This window comes from Oncorhynchus clarkii, unplaced genomic scaffold, assembly GCF_045791955.1.
Source record: "Oncorhynchus clarkii lewisi isolate Uvic-CL-2024 unplaced genomic scaffold, UVic_Ocla_1.0 unplaced_contig_1059_pilon_pilon, whole genome shotgun sequence".
Taxonomy (NCBI): domain Eukaryota; kingdom Metazoa; phylum Chordata; class Actinopteri; order Salmoniformes; family Salmonidae; genus Oncorhynchus; species Oncorhynchus clarkii.
In genome coordinates, this window is record NW_027259597.1 from 10992 (window position 1) to 27664 (window position 16673).

Sequence of the window (16673 nt, forward strand, 5' to 3'; positions counted from 1 at the left end):
GCTTACGGCCACACCGGCCTGAGTACGCCTGATCTCGTCCGATCTCGGAAGCTAAGCAGGGTCGGGCCTGGTTAGTACTTGGATGGGAGACCGCCTGGGAATACCAGGTGCTGTAAGCTTTTTGTCACTGCCTTGTGGAATTTCAACTCTTTGTCCGTTTTTTCCCACAAGGCTGAAATATGTGCCCTCGCTTTGAAATAAGTAAGCAAGGTTAGTTTGTATTTCATCCAACAATCTGTGCTACAAATTATGGCTACAGTATATGCAATTTCATCCACTTTTTGAGATTGCCTTTCGCTTACGGCCACACCGGCCTGAGTACGCCTGATCTCGTCCGATCTCGGAAGCTAAGCAGGGTCGGGCCTGGTTAGTACTTGGATGGGAGACCGCCTGGGAATACCAGGTGCTGTAAGCTTTTTGTCACTGCCTTGTGGAATTTCAACTCTTTGTCCGTTTTTTCCCACAAGGCTGAAATATGTGCCCTCGCTTTGAAATAAGTAAGCAAGGTTAGTTTGTATTTCATCCAACAATCTGTGCTACAAATTATGGCTACAGTATATGCAATTTCATCCACTTTTTGAGATTGCCTTTCGCTTACGGCCACACCGGCCTGAGTACGCCTGATCTCGTCCGATCTCGGAAGCTAAGCAGGGTCGGGCCTGGTTAGTACTTGGATGGGAGACCGCCTGGGAATACCAGGTGCTGTAAGCTTTTTGTCACTGCCTTGTGGAATTTCAACTCTTTGTCCGTTTTTTCCCACAAGGCTGAAATATGTGCCCTCGCTTTGAAATAAGTAAGCAAGGTTAGTTTGTATTTCATCCAACAATCTGTGCTACAAATTATGGCTACAGTATATGCAATTTCATCCACTTTTTGAGATTGCCTTTCGCTTACGGCCACACCGGCCTGAGTACGCCTGATCTCGTCCGATCTCGGAAGCTAAGCAGGGTCGGGCCTGGTTAGTACTTGGATGGGAGACCGCCTGGGAATACCAGGTGCTGTAAGCTTTTTGTCACTGCCTTGTGGAATTTCAACTCTTTGTCCGTTTTTTCCCACAAGGCTGAAATATGTGCCCTCGCTTTGAAATAAGTAAGCAAGGTTAGTTTGTATTTCATCCAACAATCTGTGCTACAAATTATGGCTACAGTATATGCAATTTCATCCACTTTTTGAGATTGCCTTTTGCTTACGGCCACACCGGCCTGAGTACGCCTGATCTCGTCCGATCTCGGAAGCTAAGCAGGGTCGGGCCTGGTTAGTACTTGGATGGGAGACCGCCTGGGAATACCAGGTGCTGTAAGCTTTTTGTCACTGCCTTGTGGAATTTCAACTCTTTGTCCGTTTTTTCCCACAAGGCTGAAATATGTGCCCTCGCTTTGAAATAAGTAAGCAAGGTTAGTTTGTATTTCATCCAACAATCTGTGCTACAAATTATGGCTACAGTATATGCAATTTCATCCACTTTTTGAGATTGCCTTTCGCTTACGGCCACACCGGCCTGAGTACGCCTGATCTCGTCCGATCTCGGAAGCTAAGCAGGGTCGGGCCTGGTTAGTACTTGGATGGGAGACCGCCTGGGAATACCAGGTGCTGTAAGCTTTTTGTCACTGCCTTGTGGAATTTCAACTCTTTGTCCGTTTTTTCCCACAAGGCTGAAATATGTGCCCTCGCTTTGAAATAAGTAAGCAAGGTTAGTTTGTATTTCATCCAACAATCTGTGCTACAAATTATGGCTACAGTATATGCAATTTCATCCACTTTTTGAGATTGCCTTTCGCTTACGGCCACACCGGCCTGAGTACGCCTGATCTCGTCCGATCTCGGAAGCTAAGCAGGGTCGGGCCTGGTTAGTACTTGGATGGGAGACCGCCTGGGAATACCAGGTGCTGTAAGCTTTTTGTCACTGCCTTGTGGAATTTCAACTCTTTGTCCGTTTTTTCCCACAAGGCTGAAATATGTGCCCTCGCTTTGAAATAAGTAAGCAAGGTTAGTTTGTATTTCATCCAACAATCTGTGCTACAAATTATGGCTACAGTATATGCAATTTCATCCACTTTTTGAGATTGCCTTTCGCTTACGGCCACACCGGCCTGAGTACGCCTGATCTCGTCCGATCTCGGAAGCTAAGCAGGGTCGGGCCTGGTTAGTACTTGGATGGGAGACCGCCTGGGAATACCAGGTGCTGTAAGCTTTTTGTCACTGCCTTGTGGAATTTCAACTCTTTGTCCGTTTTTTCCCACAAGGCTGAAATATGTGCCCTCGCTTTGAAATAAGTAAGCAAGGTTAGTTTGTATTTCATCCAACAATCTGTGCTACAAATTATGGCTACAGTATATGCAATTTCTTCCACTTTTTGAGATTGCCTTTCGCTTACGGCCACACCGGCCTGAGTACGCCTGATCTCGTCCGATCTCGGAAGCTAAGCAGGGTCGGGCCTGGTTAGTACTTGGATGGGAGACCGCCTGGGAATACCAGGTGCTGTAAGCTTTTTGTCACTGCCTTGTGGAATTTCAACTCTTTGTCCGTTTTTTCCCACAAGGCTGAAATATGTGCCCTCGCTTTGAAATAAGTAAGCAAGGTTAGTTTGTATTTCATCCAACAATCTGTGCTACAAATTATGGCTACAGTATATGCAATTTCTTCCACTTTTTGAGATTGCCTTTCGCTTACGGCCACACCGGCCTGAGTACGCCTGATCTCGTCCGATCTCGGAAGCTAAGCAGGGTCGGGCCTGGTTAGTACTTGGATGGGAGACCGCCTGGGAATACCAGGTGCTGTAAGCTTTTTGTCACTGCCTTGTGGAATTTCAACTCTTTGTCCGTTTTTTCCCACAAGGCTGAAATATGTGCCCTCGCTTTGAAATAAGTAAGCAAGGTTAGTTTGTATTTCATCCAACAATCTGTGCTACAAATTATGGCTACAGTATATGCAATTTCATCCACTTTTTGAGATTGCCTTTCGCTTACGGCCACACCGGCCTGAGTACGCCTGATCTCGTCCGATCTCGGAAGCTAAGCAGGGTCGGGCCTGGTTAGTACTTGGATGGGAGACCGCCTGGGAATACCAGGTGCTGTAAGCTTTTTGTCACTGCCTTGTGGAATTTCAACTCTTTGTCCGTTTTTTCCCACAAGGCTGAAATATGTGCCCTCGCTTTGAAATAAGTAAGCAAGGTTAGTTTGTATTTCATCCAACAATCTGTGCTACAAATTATGGCTACAGTATATGCAATTTCTTCCACTTTTTGAGATTGCCTTTCGCTTACGGCCACACCGGCCTGAGTACGCCTGATCTCGTCCGATCTCGGAAGCTAAGCAGGGTCGGGCCTGGTTAGTACTTGGATGGGAGACCGCCTGGGAATACCAGGTGCTGTAAGCTTTTTGTCACTGCCTTGTGGAATTTCAACTCTTTGTCCGTTTTTTCCCACAAGGCTGAAATATGTGCCCTCGCTTTGAAATAAGTAAGCAAGGTTAGTTTGTATTTCATCCAACAATCTGTGCTACAAATTATGGCTACAGTATATGCAATTTCATCCACTTTTTGAGATTGCCTTTCGCTTACGGCCACACCGGCCTGAGTACGCCTGATCTCGTCCGATCTCGGAAGCTAAGCAGGGTCGGGCCTGGTTAGTACTTGGATGGGAGACCGCCTGGGAATACCAGGTGCTGTAAGCTTTTTGTCACTGCCTTGTGGAATTTCAACTCTTTGTCCGTTTTTTCCCACAAGGCTGAAATATGTGCCCTCGCTTTGAAATAAGTAAGCAAGGTTAGTTTGTATTTCATCCAACAATCTGTGCTACAAATTATGGCTACAGTATATGCAATTTCTTCCACTTTTTGAGTGACACAAAGATGCTTATCTAAATGGTGAAAATGCAACAGCTGTTAATCAGGCTCACTTTGACTTTACATAGTGCACCAAGAGATAGTTTCTCGCTTACGGCCACACCGGCCTGAGTACGCCTGATCTCGTCCGATCTCGGAAGCTAAGCAGGGTCGGGCCTGGTTAGTACTTGGATGGGAGACCGCCTGGGAATACCAGGTGCTGTAAGCTTTTTGTCACTGCCTTGTGGAATTTCAACTCTTTGTCCGTTTTTTCCCACAAGGCTGAAATATGTGCCCTCGCTTTGAAATAAGTAAGCAAGGTTAGTTTGTATTTCATCCAACAATCTGTGCTACAAATTATGGCTACAGTATATGCAATTTCATCCACTTTTTGAGATTGCCTTTCGCTTACGGCCACACCGGCCTGAGTACGCCTGATCTCGTCCGATCTCGGAAGCTAAGCAGGGTCGGGCCTGGTTAGTACTTGGATGGGAGACCGCCTGGGAATACCAGGTGCTGTAAGCTTTTTGTCACTGCCTTGTGGAATTTCAACTCTTTGTCCGTTTTTTCCCACAAGGCTGAAATATGTGCCCTCGCTTTGAAATAAGTAAGCAAGGTTAGTTTGTATTTCATCCAACAATCTGTGCTACAAATTATGGCTACAGTATATGCAATTTCATCCACTTTTTGAGATTGCCTTTCGCTTACGGCCACACCGGCCTGAGTACGCCTGATCTCGTCCGATCTCGGAAGCTAAGCAGGGTCGGGCCTGGTTAGTACTTGGATGGGAGACCGCCTGGGAATACCAGGTGCTGTAAGCTTTTTGTCACTGCCTTGTGGAATTTCAACTCTTTGTCCGTTTTTTCCCACAAGGCTGAAATATGTGCCCTCGCTTTGAAATAAGTAAGCAAGGTTAGTTTGTATTTCATCCAACAATCTGTGCTACAAATTATGGCTACAGTATATGCAATTTCTTCCACTTTTTGAGTGACACAAAGATGCTTATCTAAATGGTGAAAATGCAACAGCTGTTAATCAGGCTCACTTTGACTTTACATAGTGCACCAAGAGATAGTTTCTCGCTTACGGCCACACCGGCCTGAGTACGCCTGATCTCGTCCGATCTCGGAAGCTAAGCAGGGTCGGGCCTGGTTAGTACTTGGATGGGAGACCGCCTGGGAATACCAGGTGCTGTAAGCTTTTTGTCACTGCCTTGTGGAATTTCAACTCTTTGTCCGTTTTTTCCCACAAGGCTGAAATATGTGCCCTCGCTTTGAAATAAGTAAGCAAGGTTAGTTTGTATTTCATCCAACAATCTGTGCTACAAATTATGGCTACAGTATATGCAATTTCATCCACTTTTTGAGATTGCCTTTCGCTTACGGCCACACCGGCCTGAGTACGCCTGATCTCGTCCGATCTCGGAAGCTAAGCAGGGTCGGGCCTGGTTAGTACTTGGATGGGAGACCGCCTGGGAATACCAGGTGCTGTAAGCTTTTTGTCACTGCCTTGTGGAATTTCAACTCTTTGTCCGTTTTTTCCCACAAGGCTGAAATATGTGCCCTCGCTTTGAAATAAGTAAGCAAGGTTAGTTTGTATTTCATCCAACAATCTGTGCTACAAATTATGGCTACAGTATATGCAATTTCTTCCACTTTTTGAGTGACACAAAGATGCTTATCTAAATGGTGAAAATGCAACAGCTGTTAATCAGGCTCACTTTGACTTTACATAGTGCACCAAGAGATAGTTTCTCGCTTACGGCCACACCGGCCTGAGTACGCCTGATCTCGTCCGATCTCGGAAGCTAAGCAGGGTCGGGCCTGGTTAGTACTTGGATGGGAGACCGCCTGGGAATACCAGGTGCTGTAAGCTTTTTGTCACTGCCTTGTGGAATTTCAACTCTTTGTCCGTTTTTTCCCACAAGGCTGAAATATGTGCCCTCGCTTTGAAATAAGTAAGCAAGGTTAGTTTGTATTTCATCCAACAATCTGTGCTACAAATTATGGCTACAGTATATGCAATTTCTTCCACTTTTTGAGATTGCCTTTCGCTTACGGCCACACCGGCCTGAGTACGCCTGATCTCGTCCGATCTCGGAAGCTAAGCAGGGTCGGGCCTGGTTAGTACTTGGATGGGAGACCGCCTGGGAATACCAGGTGCTGTAAGCTTTTTGTCACTGCCTTGTGGAATTTCAACTCTTTGTCCGTTTTTTCCCACAAGGCTGAAATATGTGCCCTCGCTTTGAAATAAGTAAGCAAGGTTAGTTTGTATTTCATCCAACAATCTGTGCTACAAATTATGGCTACAGTATATGCAATTTCTTCCACTTTTTGAGTGACACAAAGATGCTTATCTAAATGGTGAAAATGCAACAGCTGTTAATCAGGCTCACTTTGACTTTACATAGTGCACCAAGAGATAGTTTCTCGCTTACGGCCACACCGGCCTGAGTACGCCTGATCTCGTCCGATCTCGGAAGCTAAGCAGGGTCGGGCCTGGTTAGTACTTGGATGGGAGACCGCCTGGGAATACCAGGTGCTGTAAGCTTTTTGTCACTGCCTTGTGGAATTTCAACTCTTTGTCCGTTTTTTCCCACAAGGCTGAAATATGTGCCCTCGCTTTGAAATAAGTAAGCAAGCTTAGTTTGTATTTCATCCAACAATCTGTGCTACAAATTATGGCTACAGTATATGCAATTTCTTCCGCTTTTTGAGATTGCCTTTCGCTTACGGCCACACCGGCCTGAGTACGCCTGATCTCGTCCGATCTCGGAAGCTAAGCAGGGTCGGGCCTGGTTAGTACTTGGATGGGAGACCGCCTGGGAATACCAGGTGCTGTAAGCTTTTTGTCACTGCCTTGTGGAATTTCAACTCTTTGTCCGTTTTTTCCCACAAGGCTGAAATATGTGCCCTCGCTTTGAAATAAGTAAGCAAGGTTAGTTTGTATTTCATCCAACAATCTGTGCTACAAATTATGGCTACAGTATATGCAATTTCTTCCACTTTTTGAGATTGCCTTTCGCTTACGGCCACACCGGCCTGAGTACGCCTGATCTCGTCCGATCTCGGAAGCTAAGCAGGGTCGGGCCTGGTTAGTACTTGGATGGGAGACCGCCTGGGAATACCAGGTGCTGTAAGCTTTTTGTCACTGCCTTGTGGAATTTCAACTCTTTGTCCGTTTTTTCCCACAAGGCTGAAATATGTGCCCTCGCTTTGAAATAAGTAAGCAAGGTTAGTTTGTATTTCATCCAACAATCTGTGCTACAAATTATGGCTACAGTATATGCAATTTCATCCACTTTTTGAGATTGCCTTTCGCTTACGGCCACACCGGCCTGAGTACGCCTGATCTCGTCCGATCTCGGAAGCTAAGCAGGGTCGGGCCTGGTTAGTACTTGGATGGGAGACCGCCTGGGAATACCAGGTGCTGTAAGCTTTTTGTCACTGCCTTGTGGAATTTCAACTCTTTGTCCGTTTTTTCCCACAAGGCTGAAATATGTGCCCTCGCTTTGAAATAAGTAAGCAAGGTTAGTTTGTATTTCATCCAACAATCTGTGCTACAAATTATGGCTACAGTATATGCAATTTCTTCCACTTTTTGAGTGACACAAAGATGCTTATCTAAATGGTGAAAATGCAACAGCTGTTAATCAGGCTCACTTTGACTTTACATAGTGCACCAAGAGATAGTTTCTCGCTTACGGCCACACCGGCCTGAGTACGCCTGATCTCGTCCGATCTCGGAAGCTAAGCAGGGTCGGGCCTGGTTAGTACTTGGATGGGAGACCGCCTGGGAATACCAGGTGCTGTAAGCTTTTTGTCACTGCCTTGTGGAATTTCAACTCTTTGTCCGTTTTTTCCCACAAGGCTGAAATATGTGCCCTCGCTTTGAAATAAGTAAGCAAGGTTAGTTTGTATTTCATCCAACAATCTGTGCTACAAATTATGGCTACAGTATATGCAATTTCATCCACTTTTTGAGATTGCCTTTCGCTTACGGCCACACCGGCCTGAGTACGCCTGATCTCGTCCGATCTCGGAAGCTAAGCAGGGTCGGGCCTGGTTAGTACTTGGATGGGAGACCGCCTGGGAATACCAGGTGCTGTAAGCTTTTTGTCACTGCCTTGTGGAATTTCAACTCTTTGTCCGTTTTTTCCCACAAGGCTGAAATATGTGCCCTCGCTTTGAAATAAGTAAGCAAGGTTAGTTTGTATTTCATCCAACAATCTGTGCTACAAATTATGGCTACAGTATATGCAATTTCATCCACTTTTTGAGATTGCCTTTCGCTTACGGCCACACCGGCCTGAGTACGCCTGATCTCGTCCGATCTCGGAAGCTAAGCAGGGTCGGGCCTGGTTAGTACTTGGATGGGAGACCGCCTGGGAATACCAGGTGCTGTAAGCTTTTTGTCACTGCCTTGTGGAATTTCAACTCTTTGTCCGTTTTTTCCCACAAGGCTGAAATATGTGCCCTCGCTTTGAAATAAGTAAGCAAGGTTAGTTTGTATTTCATCCAACAATCTGTGCTACAAATTATGGCTACAGTATATGCAATTTCTTCCACTTTTTGAGATTGCCTTTCGCTTACGGCCACACCGGCCTGAGTACGCCTGATCTCGTCCGATCTCGGAAGCTAAGCAGGGTCGGGCCTGGTTAGTACTTGGATGGGAGACCGCCTGGGAATACCAGGTGCTGTAAGCTTTTTGTCACTGCCTTGTGGAATTTCAACTCTTTGTCCGTTTTTTCCCACAAGGCTGAAATATGTGCCCTCGCTTTGAAATAAGTAAGCAAGGTTAGTTTGTATTTCATCCAACAATCTGTGCTACAAATTATGGCTACAGTATATGCAATTTCTTCCACTTTTTGAGATTGCCTTTTGCTTACAGCCACACCGGCCTGAGTACGCCTGATCTCGGAAGCTAAGCAGGGTCGGGCCTGGTTAGTACTTGGATGGGAGACCGCCTGGGAATACCAGGTGCTGTAAGCTTTTTGTCACTGCCTTGTGGAATTTCAACTCTTTGTCCGTTTTTTCCCACAAGGCTGAAATATGTGCCCTCGCTTTGAAATAAGTAAGCAAGGTTAGTTTGTATTTCATCCAACAATCTGTGCTACAAATTATGGCTACAGTATATGCAATTTCTTCCACTTTTTGAGATTGCCTTTCGCTTACGGCCACACCGGCCTGAGTACGCCTGATCTCGTCCGATCTCGGAAGCTAAGCAGGGTCGGGCCTGGTTAGTACTTGGATGGGAGACCGCCTGGGAATACCAGGTGCTGTAAGCTTTTTGTCACTGCCTTGTGGAATTTCAACTCTTTGTCCGTTTTTTCCCACAAGGCTGAAATATGTGCCCTCGCTTTGAAATAAGTAAGCAAGGTTAGTTTGTATTTCATCCAACAATCTGTGCTACAAATTATGGCTACAGTATATGCAATTTCATCCACTTTTTGAGATTGCCTTTCGCTTACGGCCACACCGGCCTGAGTACGCCTGATCTCGTCCGATCTCGGAAGCTAAGCAGGGTCGGGCCTGGTTAGTACTTGGATGGGAGACCGCCTGGGAATACCAGGTGCTGTAAGCTTTTTGTCACTGCCTTGTGGAATTTCAACTCTTTGTCCGTTTTTTCCCACAAGGCTGAAATATGTGCCCTCGCTTTGAAATAAGTAAGCAAGGTTAGTTTGTATTTCATCCAACAATCTGTGCTACAAATTATGGCTACAGTATATGCAATTTCTTCCACTTTTTGAGTGACACAAAGACTTATCTAAATGGTGAAAATGCAACAGCTGTTAATCAGGCTCACTTTGACTTTACATAGTGCACCAAGAGATAGTTTCTCGCTTACGGCCACACCGGCCTGAGTACGCCTGATCTCGTCCGATCTCGGAAGCTAAGCAGGGTCGGGCCTGGTTAGTACTTGGATGGGAGACCGCCTGGGAATACCAGGTGCTGTAAGCTTTTTGTCACTGCCTTGTGGAATTTCAACTCTTTGTCCGTTTTTTCCCACAAGGCTGAAATATGTGCCCTCGCTTTGAAATAAGTAAGCAAGGTTAGTTTGTATTTCATCCAACAATCTGTGCTACAAATTATGGCTACAGTATATGCAATTTCTTCCACTTTTTGAGTGACACAAAGATGCTTATCTAAATGGTGAAAATGCAACAGCTGTTAATCAGGCTCACTTTGACTTTACATAGTGCACCAAGAGATAGTTTCTCGCTTACGGCCACACCGGCCTGAGTACGCCTGATCTCGTCCGATCTCGGAAGCTAAGCAGGGTCGGGCCTGGTTAGTACTTGGATGGGAGACCGCCTGGGAATACCAGGTGCTGTAAGCTTTTTGTCACTGCCTTGTGGAATTTCAACTCTTTGTCCGTTTTTTCCCACAAGGCTGAAATATGTGCCCTCGCTTTGAAATAAGTAAGCAAGGTTAGTTTGTATTTCATCCAACAATCTGTGCTACAAATTATGGCTACAGTATATGCAATTTCATCCACTTTTTGAGATTGCCTTTCGCTTACGGCCACACCGGCCTGAGTACGCCTGATCTCGTCCGATCTCGGAAGCTAAGCAGGGTCGGGCCTGGTTAGTACTTGGATGGGAGACCGCCTGGGAATACCAGGTGCTGTAAGCTTTTTGTCACTGCCTTGTGGAATTTCAACTCTTTGTCCGTTTTTTCCCACAAGGCTGAAATATGTGCCCTCGCTTTGAAATAAGTAAGCAAGGTTAGTTTGTATTTCATCCAACAATCTGTGCTACAAATTATGGCTACAGTATATGCAATTTCATCCACTTTTTGAGATTGCCTTTCGCTTACGGCCACACCGGCCTGAGTACGCCTGATCTCGTCCGATCTCGGAAGCTAAGCAGGGTCGGGCCTGGTTAGTACTTGGATGGGAGACCGCCTGGGAATACCAGGTGCTGTAAGCTTTTTGTCACTGCCTTGTGGAATTTCAACTCTTTGTCCGTTTTTTCCCACAAGGCTGAAATATGTGCCCTCGCTTTGAAATAAGTAAGCAAGGTTAGTTTGTATTTCATCCAACAATCTGTGCTACAAATTATGGCTACAGTATATGCAATTTCTTCCACTTTTTGAGTGACACAAAGATGCTTATCTAAATGGTGAAAATGCAACAGCTGTTAATCAGGCTCACTTTGACTTTACATAGTGCACCAAGAGATAGTTTCTCGCTTACGGCCACACCGGCCTGAGTACGCCTGATCTCGTCCGATCTCGGAAGCTAAGCAGGGTCGGGCCTGGTTAGTACTTGGATGGGAGACCGCCTGGGAATACCAGGTGCTGTAAGCTTTTTGTCACTGCCTTGTGGAATTTCAACTCTTTGTCCGTTTTTTCCCACAAGGCTGAAATATGTGCCCTCGCTTTGAAATAAGTAAGCAAGGTTAGTTTGTATTTCATCCAACAATCTGTGCTACAAATTATGGCTACAGTATATGCAATTTCTTCCACTTTTTGAGATTGCCTTTCGCTTACGGCCACACCGGCCTGAGTACGCCTGATCTCGTCCGATCTCGGAAGCTAAGCAGGGTCGGGCCTGGTTAGTACTTGGATGGGAGACCGCCTGGGAATACCAGGTGCTGTAAGCTTTTTGTCACTGCCTTGTGGAATTTCAACTCTTTGTCCGTTTTTTCCCACAAGGCTGAAATATGTGCCCTCGCTTTGAAATAAGTAAGCAAGGTTAGTTTGTATTTCATCCAACAATCTGTGCTACAAATTATGGCTACAGTATATGCAATTTCATCCACTTTTTGAGATTGCCTTTCGCTTACGGCCACACCGGCCTGAGTACGCCTGATCTCGTCCGATCTCGGAAGCTAAGCAGGGTCGGGCCTGGTTAGTACTTGGATGGGAGACCGCCTGGGAATACCAGGTGCTGTAAGCTTTTTGTCACTGCCTTGTGGAATTTCAACTCTTTGTCCGTTTTTTCCCACAAGGCTGAAATATGTGCCCTCGCTTTGAAATAAGTAAGCAAGGTTAGTTTGTATTTCATCCAACAATCTGTGCTACAAATTATGGCTACAGTATATGCAATTTCTTCCACTTTTTGAGATTGCCTTTCGCTTACGGCCACACCGGCCTGAGTACGCCTGATCTCGTCCGATCTCGGAAGCTAAGCAGGGTCGGGCCTGGTTAGTACTTGGATGGGAGACCGCCTGGGAATACCAGGTGCTGTAAGCTTTTTGTCACTGCCTTGTGGAATTTCAACTCTTTGTCCGTTTTTTCCCACAAGGCTGAAATATGTGCCCTCGCTTTGAAATAAGTAAGCAAGGTTAGTTTGTATTTCATCCAACAATCTGTGCTACAAATTATGGCTACAGTATATGCAATTTCATCCACTTTTTGAGATTGCCTTTCGCTTACGGCCACACCGGCCTGAGTACGCCTGATCTCGTCCGATCTCGGAAGCTAAGCAGGGTCGGGCCTGGTTAGTACTTGGATGGGAGACCGCCTGGGAATACCAGGTGCTGTAAGCTTTTTGTCACTGCCTTGTGGAATTTCAACTCTTTGTCCGTTTTTTCCCACAAGGCTGAAATATGTGCCCTCGCTTTGAAATAAGTAAGCAAGGTTAGTTTGTATTTCATCCAACAATCTGTGCTACAAATTATGGCTACAGTATATGCAATTTCTTCCACTTTTTGAGTGACACAAAGATGCTTATCTAAATGGTGAAAATGCAACAGCTGTTAATCAGGCTCACTTTGACTTTACATAGTGCACCAAGAGATAGTTTCTCGCTTACGGCCACACCGGCCTGAGTACGCCTGATCTCGTCCGATCTCGGAAGCTAAGCAGGGTCGGGCCTGGTTAGTACTTGGATGGGAGACCGCCTGGGAATACCAGGTGCTGTAAGCTTTTTGTCACTGCCTTGTGGAATTTCAACTCTTTGTCCGTTTTTTCCCACAAGGCTGAAATATGTGCCCTCGCTTTGAAATAAGTAAGCAAGGTTAGTTTGTATTTCATCCAACAATCTGTGCTACAAATTATGGCTACAGTATATGCAATTTCTTCCACTTTTTGAGATTGCCTTTCGCTTACGGCCACACCGGCCTGAGTACGCCTGATCTCGTCCGATCTCGGAAGCTAAGCAGGGTCGGGCCTGGTTAGTACTTGGATGGGAGACCGCCTGGGAATACCAGGTGCTGTAAGCTTTTTGTCACTGCCTTGTGGAATTTCAACTCTTTGTCCGTTTTTTCCCACAAGGCTGAAATATGTGCCCTCGCTTTGAAATAAGTAAGCAAGGTTAGTTTGTATTTCATCCAACAATCTGTGCTACAAATTATGGCTACAGTATATGCAATTTCATCCACTTTTTGAGATTGCCTTTCGCTTACGGCCACACCGGCCTGAGTACGCCTGATCTCGTCCGATCTCGGAAGCTAAGCAGGGTCGGGCCTGGTTAGTACTTGGATGGGAGACCGCCTGGGAATACCAGGTGCTGTAAGCTTTTTGTCACTGCCTTGTGGAATTTCAACTCTTTGTCCGTTTTTTCCCACAAGGCTGAAATATGTGCCCTCGCTTTGAAATAAGTAAGCAAGGTTAGTTTGTATTTCATCCAACAATCTGTGCTACAAATTATGGCTACAGTATATGCAATTTCTTCCACTTTTTGAGTGACACAAAGATGCTTATCTAAATGGTGAAAATGCAACAGCTGTTAATCAGGCTCACTTTGACTTTACATAGTGCACCAAGAGATAGTTTCTCGCTTACGGCCACACCGGCCTGAGTACGCCTGATCTCGTCCGATCTCGGAAGCTAAGCAGGGTCGGGCCTGGTTAGTACTTGGATGGGAGACCGCCTGGGAATACCAGGTGCTGTAAGCTTTTTGTCACTGCCTTGTGGAATTTCAACTCTTTGTCCGTTTTTTCCCACAAGGCTGAAATATGTGCCCTCGCTTTGAAATAAGTAAGCAAGGTTAGTTTGTATTTCATCCAACAATCTGTGCTACAAATTATGGCTACAGTATATGCAATTTCATCCACTTTTTGAGATTGCCTTTCGCTTACGGCCACACCGGCCTGAGTACGCCTGATCTCGTCCGATCTCGGAAGCTAAGCAGGGTCGGGCCTGGTTAGTACTTGGATGGGAGACCGCCTGGGAATACCAGGTGCTGTAAGCTTTTTGTCACTGCCTTGTGGAATTTCAACTCTTTGTCCGTTTTTTCCCACAAGGCTGAAATATGTGCCCTCGCTTTGAAATAAGTAAGCAAGGTTAGTTTGTATTTCATCCAACAATCTGTGCTACAAATTATGGCTACAGTATATGCAATTTCATCCACTTTTTGAGATTGCCTTTCGCTTACGGCCACACCGGCCTGAGTACGCCTGATCTCGTCCGATCTCGGAAGCTAAGCAGGGTCGGGCCTGGTTAGTACTTGGATGGGAGACCGCCTGGGAATACCAGGTGCTGTAAGCTTTTTGTCACTGCCTTGTGGAATTTCAACTCTTTGTCCGTTTTTTCCCACAAGGCTGAAATATGTGCCCTCGCTTTGAAATAAGTAAGCAAGGTTAGTTTGTATTTCATCCAACAATCTGTGCTACAAATTATGGCTACAGTATATGCAATTTCTTCCACTTTTTGAGTGACACAAAGATGCTTATCTAAATGGTGAAAATGCAACAGCTGTTAATCAGGCTCACTTTGACTTTACATAGTGCACCAAGAGATAGTTTCTCGCTTACGGCCACACCGGCCTGAGTACGCCTGATCTCGTCCGATCTCGGAAGCTAAGCAGGGTCGGGCCTGGTTAGTACTTGGATGGGAGACCGCCTGGGAATACCAGGTGCTGTAAGCTTTTTGTCACTGCCTTGTGGAATTTCAACTCTTTGTCCGTTTTTTCCCACAAGGCTGAAATATGTGCCCTCGCTTTGAAATAAGTAAGCAAGGTTAGTTTGTATTTCATCCAACAATCTGTGCTACAAATTATGGCTACAGTATATGCAATTTCTTCCACTTTTTGAGATTGCCTTTCGCTTACGGCCACACCGGCCTGAGTACGCCTGATCTCGTCCGATCTCGGAAGCTAAGCAGGGTCGGGCCTGGTTAGTACTTGGATGGGAGACCGCCTGGGAATACCAGGTGCTGTAAGCTTTTTGTCACTGCCTTGTGGAATTTCAACTCTTTGTCCGTTTTTTCCCACAAGGCTGAAATATGTGCCCTCGCTTTGAAATAAGTAAGCAAGGTTAGTTTGTATTTCATCCAACAATCTGTGCTACAAATTATGGCTACAGTATATGCAATTTCATCCACTTTTTGAGATTGCCTTTCGCTTACGGCCACACCGGCCTGAGTACGCCTGATCTCGTCCGATCTCGGAAGCTAAGCAGGGTCGGGCCTGGTTAGTACTTGGATGGGAGACCGCCTGGGAATACCAGGTGCTGTAAGCTTTTTGTCACTGCCTTGTGGAATTTCAACTCTTTGTCCGTTTTTTCCCACAAGGCTGAAATATGTGCCCTCGCTTTGAAATAAGTAAGCAAGGTTAGTTTGTATTTCATCCAACAATCTGTGCTACAAATTATGGCTACAGTATATGCAATTTCATCCACTTTTTGAGATTGCCTTTCGCTTACGGCCACACCGGCCTGAGTACGCCTGATCTCGTCCGATCTCGGAAGCTAAGCAGGGTCGGGCCTGGTTAGTACTTGGATGGGAGACCGCCTGGGAATACCAGGTGCTGTAAGCTTTTTGTCACTGCCTTGTGGAATTTCAACTCTTTGTCCGTTTTTTCCCACAAGGCTGAAATATGTGCCCTCGCTTTGAAATAAGTAAGCAAGGTTAGTTTGTATTTCATCCAACAATCTGTGCTACAAATTATGGCTACAGTATATGCAATTTCTTCCACTTTTTGAGATTGCCTTTCGCTTACGGCCACACCGGCCTGAGTACGCCTGATCTCGTCCGATCTCGGAAGCTAAGCAGGGTCGGGCCTGGTTAGTACTTGGATGGGAGACCGCCTGGGAATACCAGGTGCTGTAAGCTTTTTGTCACTGCCTTGTGGAATTTCAACTCTTTGTCCGTTTTTTCCCACAAGGCTGAAATATGTGCCCTCGCTTTGAAATAAGTAAGCAAGGTTAGTTTGTATTTCATCCAACAATCTGTGCTACAAATTATGGCTACAGTATATGCAATTTCTTCCACTTTTTGAGTGACACAAAGATGCTTATCTAAATGGTGAAAATGCAACAGCTGTTTCAGGCTCACTTTGACTTTACATAGTGCACCAAGAGATAGTTTCTCGCTTACGGCCACACCGGCCTGAGTACGCCTGATCTCGTCCGATCTCGGAAGCTAAGCAGGGTCGGGCCTGGTTAGTACTTGGATGGGAGACCGCCTGGGAATACCAGGTGCTGTAAGCTTTTTGTCACTGCCTTGTGGAATTTCAACTCTTTGTCCGTTTTTTCCCACAAGGCTGAAATATGTGCCCTCGCTTTGAAATAAGTAAGCAAGGTTAGTTTGTATTTCATCCAACAATCTGTGCTACAAATTATGGCTACAGTATATGCAATTTCATCCACTTTTTGAGATTGCCTTTCGCTTACGGCCACACCGGCCTGAGTACGCCTGATCTCGTCCGATCTCGGAAGCTAAGCAGGGTCGGGCCTGGTTAGTACTTGGATGGGAGACCGCCTGGGAATACCAGGTGCTGTAAGCTTTTTGTCACTGCCTTGTGGAATTTCAACTCTTTGTCCGTTTTTTCCCACAAGGCTGAAATATGTGCCCTCGCTTTGAAATAAGTAAGCAAGGTTAGTTTGTATTTCATCCAACAATCTGTGCTACAAATTATGGCTACAGTATATGCAATTTCTTCCACTTTTTGAGATTGCCTTTCGCT

At 45.7% G+C, this 16673-nt stretch overlaps 52 non-coding genes and 1 pseudogene across 52 annotated transcripts; all 53 read left to right on the plus strand.

Annotated features, from left to right (window-relative positions):
* Positions 1-119, plus strand: LOC139400372 (5S ribosomal RNA). The gene has a single exon (XR_011632500.1). It is a non-coding gene; the product is annotated as a 5S ribosomal RNA (ribosomal RNA).
* A 177-nt stretch (positions 120-296) lies between these two features.
* LOC139400374 (5S ribosomal RNA) lies at positions 297-415 on the plus strand. The gene has a single exon (XR_011632502.1). It is a non-coding gene; the product is annotated as a 5S ribosomal RNA (ribosomal RNA).
* Positions 416-592: 177 nt separating this feature from the next.
* Positions 593-711, plus strand: LOC139400375 (5S ribosomal RNA). Its single transcript, XR_011632503.1, has one exon. It is a non-coding gene; the product is annotated as a 5S ribosomal RNA (ribosomal RNA).
* A 177-nt stretch (positions 712-888) lies between these two features.
* Positions 889-1007, plus strand: LOC139400376 (5S ribosomal RNA). Its single transcript, XR_011632504.1, has one exon. It is a non-coding gene; the product is annotated as a 5S ribosomal RNA (ribosomal RNA).
* A 177-nt stretch (positions 1008-1184) lies between these two features.
* LOC139400377 (5S ribosomal RNA) lies at positions 1185-1303 on the plus strand. Its single transcript, XR_011632505.1, has one exon. It is a non-coding gene; the product is annotated as a 5S ribosomal RNA (ribosomal RNA).
* A 177-nt stretch (positions 1304-1480) lies between these two features.
* Positions 1481-1599, plus strand: LOC139400378 (5S ribosomal RNA). The gene has a single exon (XR_011632506.1). It is a non-coding gene; the product is annotated as a 5S ribosomal RNA (ribosomal RNA).
* Positions 1600-1776: 177 nt separating this feature from the next.
* Positions 1777-1895, plus strand: LOC139400379 (5S ribosomal RNA). The gene has a single exon (XR_011632507.1). It is a non-coding gene; the product is annotated as a 5S ribosomal RNA (ribosomal RNA).
* Positions 1896-2072: 177 nt separating this feature from the next.
* On the plus strand, positions 2073-2191 carry LOC139400380 (5S ribosomal RNA). Its single transcript, XR_011632508.1, has one exon. It is a non-coding gene; the product is annotated as a 5S ribosomal RNA (ribosomal RNA).
* A 177-nt stretch (positions 2192-2368) lies between these two features.
* On the plus strand, positions 2369-2487 carry LOC139400382 (5S ribosomal RNA). Its single transcript, XR_011632509.1, has one exon. It is a non-coding gene; the product is annotated as a 5S ribosomal RNA (ribosomal RNA).
* A 177-nt stretch (positions 2488-2664) lies between these two features.
* On the plus strand, positions 2665-2783 carry LOC139400383 (5S ribosomal RNA). The gene has a single exon (XR_011632510.1). It is a non-coding gene; the product is annotated as a 5S ribosomal RNA (ribosomal RNA).
* A 177-nt stretch (positions 2784-2960) lies between these two features.
* Positions 2961-3079, plus strand: LOC139400384 (5S ribosomal RNA). Its single transcript, XR_011632511.1, has one exon. It is a non-coding gene; the product is annotated as a 5S ribosomal RNA (ribosomal RNA).
* Positions 3080-3256: 177 nt separating this feature from the next.
* On the plus strand, positions 3257-3375 carry LOC139400386 (5S ribosomal RNA). The gene has a single exon (XR_011632513.1). It is a non-coding gene; the product is annotated as a 5S ribosomal RNA (ribosomal RNA).
* Positions 3376-3552: 177 nt separating this feature from the next.
* Positions 3553-3671, plus strand: LOC139400388 (5S ribosomal RNA). The gene has a single exon (XR_011632514.1). It is a non-coding gene; the product is annotated as a 5S ribosomal RNA (ribosomal RNA).
* Positions 3672-3931: 260 nt separating this feature from the next.
* LOC139400389 (5S ribosomal RNA) lies at positions 3932-4050 on the plus strand. The gene has a single exon (XR_011632515.1). It is a non-coding gene; the product is annotated as a 5S ribosomal RNA (ribosomal RNA).
* A 177-nt stretch (positions 4051-4227) lies between these two features.
* On the plus strand, positions 4228-4346 carry LOC139400390 (5S ribosomal RNA). The gene has a single exon (XR_011632516.1). It is a non-coding gene; the product is annotated as a 5S ribosomal RNA (ribosomal RNA).
* A 177-nt stretch (positions 4347-4523) lies between these two features.
* Positions 4524-4642, plus strand: LOC139400391 (5S ribosomal RNA). Its single transcript, XR_011632517.1, has one exon. It is a non-coding gene; the product is annotated as a 5S ribosomal RNA (ribosomal RNA).
* A 260-nt stretch (positions 4643-4902) lies between these two features.
* LOC139400392 (5S ribosomal RNA) lies at positions 4903-5021 on the plus strand. Its single transcript, XR_011632518.1, has one exon. It is a non-coding gene; the product is annotated as a 5S ribosomal RNA (ribosomal RNA).
* Positions 5022-5198: 177 nt separating this feature from the next.
* Positions 5199-5317, plus strand: LOC139400393 (5S ribosomal RNA). The gene has a single exon (XR_011632519.1). It is a non-coding gene; the product is annotated as a 5S ribosomal RNA (ribosomal RNA).
* A 260-nt stretch (positions 5318-5577) lies between these two features.
* LOC139400394 (5S ribosomal RNA) lies at positions 5578-5696 on the plus strand. The gene has a single exon (XR_011632520.1). It is a non-coding gene; the product is annotated as a 5S ribosomal RNA (ribosomal RNA).
* Positions 5697-5873: 177 nt separating this feature from the next.
* Positions 5874-5992, plus strand: LOC139400395 (5S ribosomal RNA). Its single transcript, XR_011632521.1, has one exon. It is a non-coding gene; the product is annotated as a 5S ribosomal RNA (ribosomal RNA).
* Positions 5993-6252: 260 nt separating this feature from the next.
* LOC139400396 (5S ribosomal RNA) lies at positions 6253-6371 on the plus strand. Its single transcript, XR_011632522.1, has one exon. It is a non-coding gene; the product is annotated as a 5S ribosomal RNA (ribosomal RNA).
* Positions 6372-6548: 177 nt separating this feature from the next.
* Positions 6549-6667, plus strand: LOC139400398 (5S ribosomal RNA). Its single transcript, XR_011632524.1, has one exon. It is a non-coding gene; the product is annotated as a 5S ribosomal RNA (ribosomal RNA).
* Positions 6668-6844: 177 nt separating this feature from the next.
* On the plus strand, positions 6845-6963 carry LOC139400399 (5S ribosomal RNA). Its single transcript, XR_011632525.1, has one exon. It is a non-coding gene; the product is annotated as a 5S ribosomal RNA (ribosomal RNA).
* A 177-nt stretch (positions 6964-7140) lies between these two features.
* Positions 7141-7259, plus strand: LOC139400400 (5S ribosomal RNA). The gene has a single exon (XR_011632526.1). It is a non-coding gene; the product is annotated as a 5S ribosomal RNA (ribosomal RNA).
* A 260-nt stretch (positions 7260-7519) lies between these two features.
* Positions 7520-7638, plus strand: LOC139400401 (5S ribosomal RNA). The gene has a single exon (XR_011632527.1). It is a non-coding gene; the product is annotated as a 5S ribosomal RNA (ribosomal RNA).
* A 177-nt stretch (positions 7639-7815) lies between these two features.
* Positions 7816-7934, plus strand: LOC139400402 (5S ribosomal RNA). The gene has a single exon (XR_011632528.1). It is a non-coding gene; the product is annotated as a 5S ribosomal RNA (ribosomal RNA).
* Positions 7935-8111: 177 nt separating this feature from the next.
* LOC139400403 (5S ribosomal RNA) lies at positions 8112-8230 on the plus strand. Its single transcript, XR_011632529.1, has one exon. It is a non-coding gene; the product is annotated as a 5S ribosomal RNA (ribosomal RNA).
* Positions 8231-8407: 177 nt separating this feature from the next.
* On the plus strand, positions 8408-8526 carry LOC139400404 (5S ribosomal RNA). The gene has a single exon (XR_011632530.1). It is a non-coding gene; the product is annotated as a 5S ribosomal RNA (ribosomal RNA).
* A 177-nt stretch (positions 8527-8703) lies between these two features.
* LOC139400364 (5S ribosomal RNA) lies at positions 8704-8812 on the plus strand (annotated as a pseudogene).
* Positions 8813-8989: 177 nt separating this feature from the next.
* LOC139400405 (5S ribosomal RNA) lies at positions 8990-9108 on the plus strand. Its single transcript, XR_011632531.1, has one exon. It is a non-coding gene; the product is annotated as a 5S ribosomal RNA (ribosomal RNA).
* A 177-nt stretch (positions 9109-9285) lies between these two features.
* LOC139400406 (5S ribosomal RNA) lies at positions 9286-9404 on the plus strand. Its single transcript, XR_011632532.1, has one exon. It is a non-coding gene; the product is annotated as a 5S ribosomal RNA (ribosomal RNA).
* Positions 9405-9662: 258 nt separating this feature from the next.
* On the plus strand, positions 9663-9781 carry LOC139400407 (5S ribosomal RNA). The gene has a single exon (XR_011632533.1). It is a non-coding gene; the product is annotated as a 5S ribosomal RNA (ribosomal RNA).
* Positions 9782-10041: 260 nt separating this feature from the next.
* LOC139400409 (5S ribosomal RNA) lies at positions 10042-10160 on the plus strand. The gene has a single exon (XR_011632535.1). It is a non-coding gene; the product is annotated as a 5S ribosomal RNA (ribosomal RNA).
* Positions 10161-10337: 177 nt separating this feature from the next.
* On the plus strand, positions 10338-10456 carry LOC139400410 (5S ribosomal RNA). The gene has a single exon (XR_011632536.1). It is a non-coding gene; the product is annotated as a 5S ribosomal RNA (ribosomal RNA).
* A 177-nt stretch (positions 10457-10633) lies between these two features.
* Positions 10634-10752, plus strand: LOC139400411 (5S ribosomal RNA). The gene has a single exon (XR_011632537.1). It is a non-coding gene; the product is annotated as a 5S ribosomal RNA (ribosomal RNA).
* Positions 10753-11012: 260 nt separating this feature from the next.
* LOC139400412 (5S ribosomal RNA) lies at positions 11013-11131 on the plus strand. The gene has a single exon (XR_011632538.1). It is a non-coding gene; the product is annotated as a 5S ribosomal RNA (ribosomal RNA).
* A 177-nt stretch (positions 11132-11308) lies between these two features.
* LOC139400413 (5S ribosomal RNA) lies at positions 11309-11427 on the plus strand. Its single transcript, XR_011632539.1, has one exon. It is a non-coding gene; the product is annotated as a 5S ribosomal RNA (ribosomal RNA).
* Positions 11428-11604: 177 nt separating this feature from the next.
* On the plus strand, positions 11605-11723 carry LOC139400344 (5S ribosomal RNA). Its single transcript, XR_011632474.1, has one exon. It is a non-coding gene; the product is annotated as a 5S ribosomal RNA (ribosomal RNA).
* A 177-nt stretch (positions 11724-11900) lies between these two features.
* On the plus strand, positions 11901-12019 carry LOC139400345 (5S ribosomal RNA). The gene has a single exon (XR_011632475.1). It is a non-coding gene; the product is annotated as a 5S ribosomal RNA (ribosomal RNA).
* Positions 12020-12196: 177 nt separating this feature from the next.
* LOC139400346 (5S ribosomal RNA) lies at positions 12197-12315 on the plus strand. The gene has a single exon (XR_011632476.1). It is a non-coding gene; the product is annotated as a 5S ribosomal RNA (ribosomal RNA).
* A 260-nt stretch (positions 12316-12575) lies between these two features.
* Positions 12576-12694, plus strand: LOC139400347 (5S ribosomal RNA). Its single transcript, XR_011632477.1, has one exon. It is a non-coding gene; the product is annotated as a 5S ribosomal RNA (ribosomal RNA).
* A 177-nt stretch (positions 12695-12871) lies between these two features.
* Positions 12872-12990, plus strand: LOC139400348 (5S ribosomal RNA). Its single transcript, XR_011632478.1, has one exon. It is a non-coding gene; the product is annotated as a 5S ribosomal RNA (ribosomal RNA).
* Positions 12991-13167: 177 nt separating this feature from the next.
* LOC139400351 (5S ribosomal RNA) lies at positions 13168-13286 on the plus strand. Its single transcript, XR_011632480.1, has one exon. It is a non-coding gene; the product is annotated as a 5S ribosomal RNA (ribosomal RNA).
* A 260-nt stretch (positions 13287-13546) lies between these two features.
* On the plus strand, positions 13547-13665 carry LOC139400352 (5S ribosomal RNA). The gene has a single exon (XR_011632481.1). It is a non-coding gene; the product is annotated as a 5S ribosomal RNA (ribosomal RNA).
* Positions 13666-13842: 177 nt separating this feature from the next.
* On the plus strand, positions 13843-13961 carry LOC139400353 (5S ribosomal RNA). Its single transcript, XR_011632482.1, has one exon. It is a non-coding gene; the product is annotated as a 5S ribosomal RNA (ribosomal RNA).
* A 177-nt stretch (positions 13962-14138) lies between these two features.
* On the plus strand, positions 14139-14257 carry LOC139400354 (5S ribosomal RNA). The gene has a single exon (XR_011632483.1). It is a non-coding gene; the product is annotated as a 5S ribosomal RNA (ribosomal RNA).
* Positions 14258-14517: 260 nt separating this feature from the next.
* LOC139400355 (5S ribosomal RNA) lies at positions 14518-14636 on the plus strand. The gene has a single exon (XR_011632484.1). It is a non-coding gene; the product is annotated as a 5S ribosomal RNA (ribosomal RNA).
* A 177-nt stretch (positions 14637-14813) lies between these two features.
* Positions 14814-14932, plus strand: LOC139400356 (5S ribosomal RNA). The gene has a single exon (XR_011632485.1). It is a non-coding gene; the product is annotated as a 5S ribosomal RNA (ribosomal RNA).
* Positions 14933-15109: 177 nt separating this feature from the next.
* LOC139400357 (5S ribosomal RNA) lies at positions 15110-15228 on the plus strand. The gene has a single exon (XR_011632486.1). It is a non-coding gene; the product is annotated as a 5S ribosomal RNA (ribosomal RNA).
* A 177-nt stretch (positions 15229-15405) lies between these two features.
* Positions 15406-15524, plus strand: LOC139400358 (5S ribosomal RNA). The gene has a single exon (XR_011632487.1). It is a non-coding gene; the product is annotated as a 5S ribosomal RNA (ribosomal RNA).
* A 177-nt stretch (positions 15525-15701) lies between these two features.
* On the plus strand, positions 15702-15820 carry LOC139400359 (5S ribosomal RNA). Its single transcript, XR_011632488.1, has one exon. It is a non-coding gene; the product is annotated as a 5S ribosomal RNA (ribosomal RNA).
* Positions 15821-16078: 258 nt separating this feature from the next.
* LOC139400360 (5S ribosomal RNA) lies at positions 16079-16197 on the plus strand. Its single transcript, XR_011632489.1, has one exon. It is a non-coding gene; the product is annotated as a 5S ribosomal RNA (ribosomal RNA).
* A 177-nt stretch (positions 16198-16374) lies between these two features.
* On the plus strand, positions 16375-16493 carry LOC139400362 (5S ribosomal RNA). The gene has a single exon (XR_011632491.1). It is a non-coding gene; the product is annotated as a 5S ribosomal RNA (ribosomal RNA).
* The last annotated feature ends 180 nt before the right edge of the window (positions 16494-16673 follow it).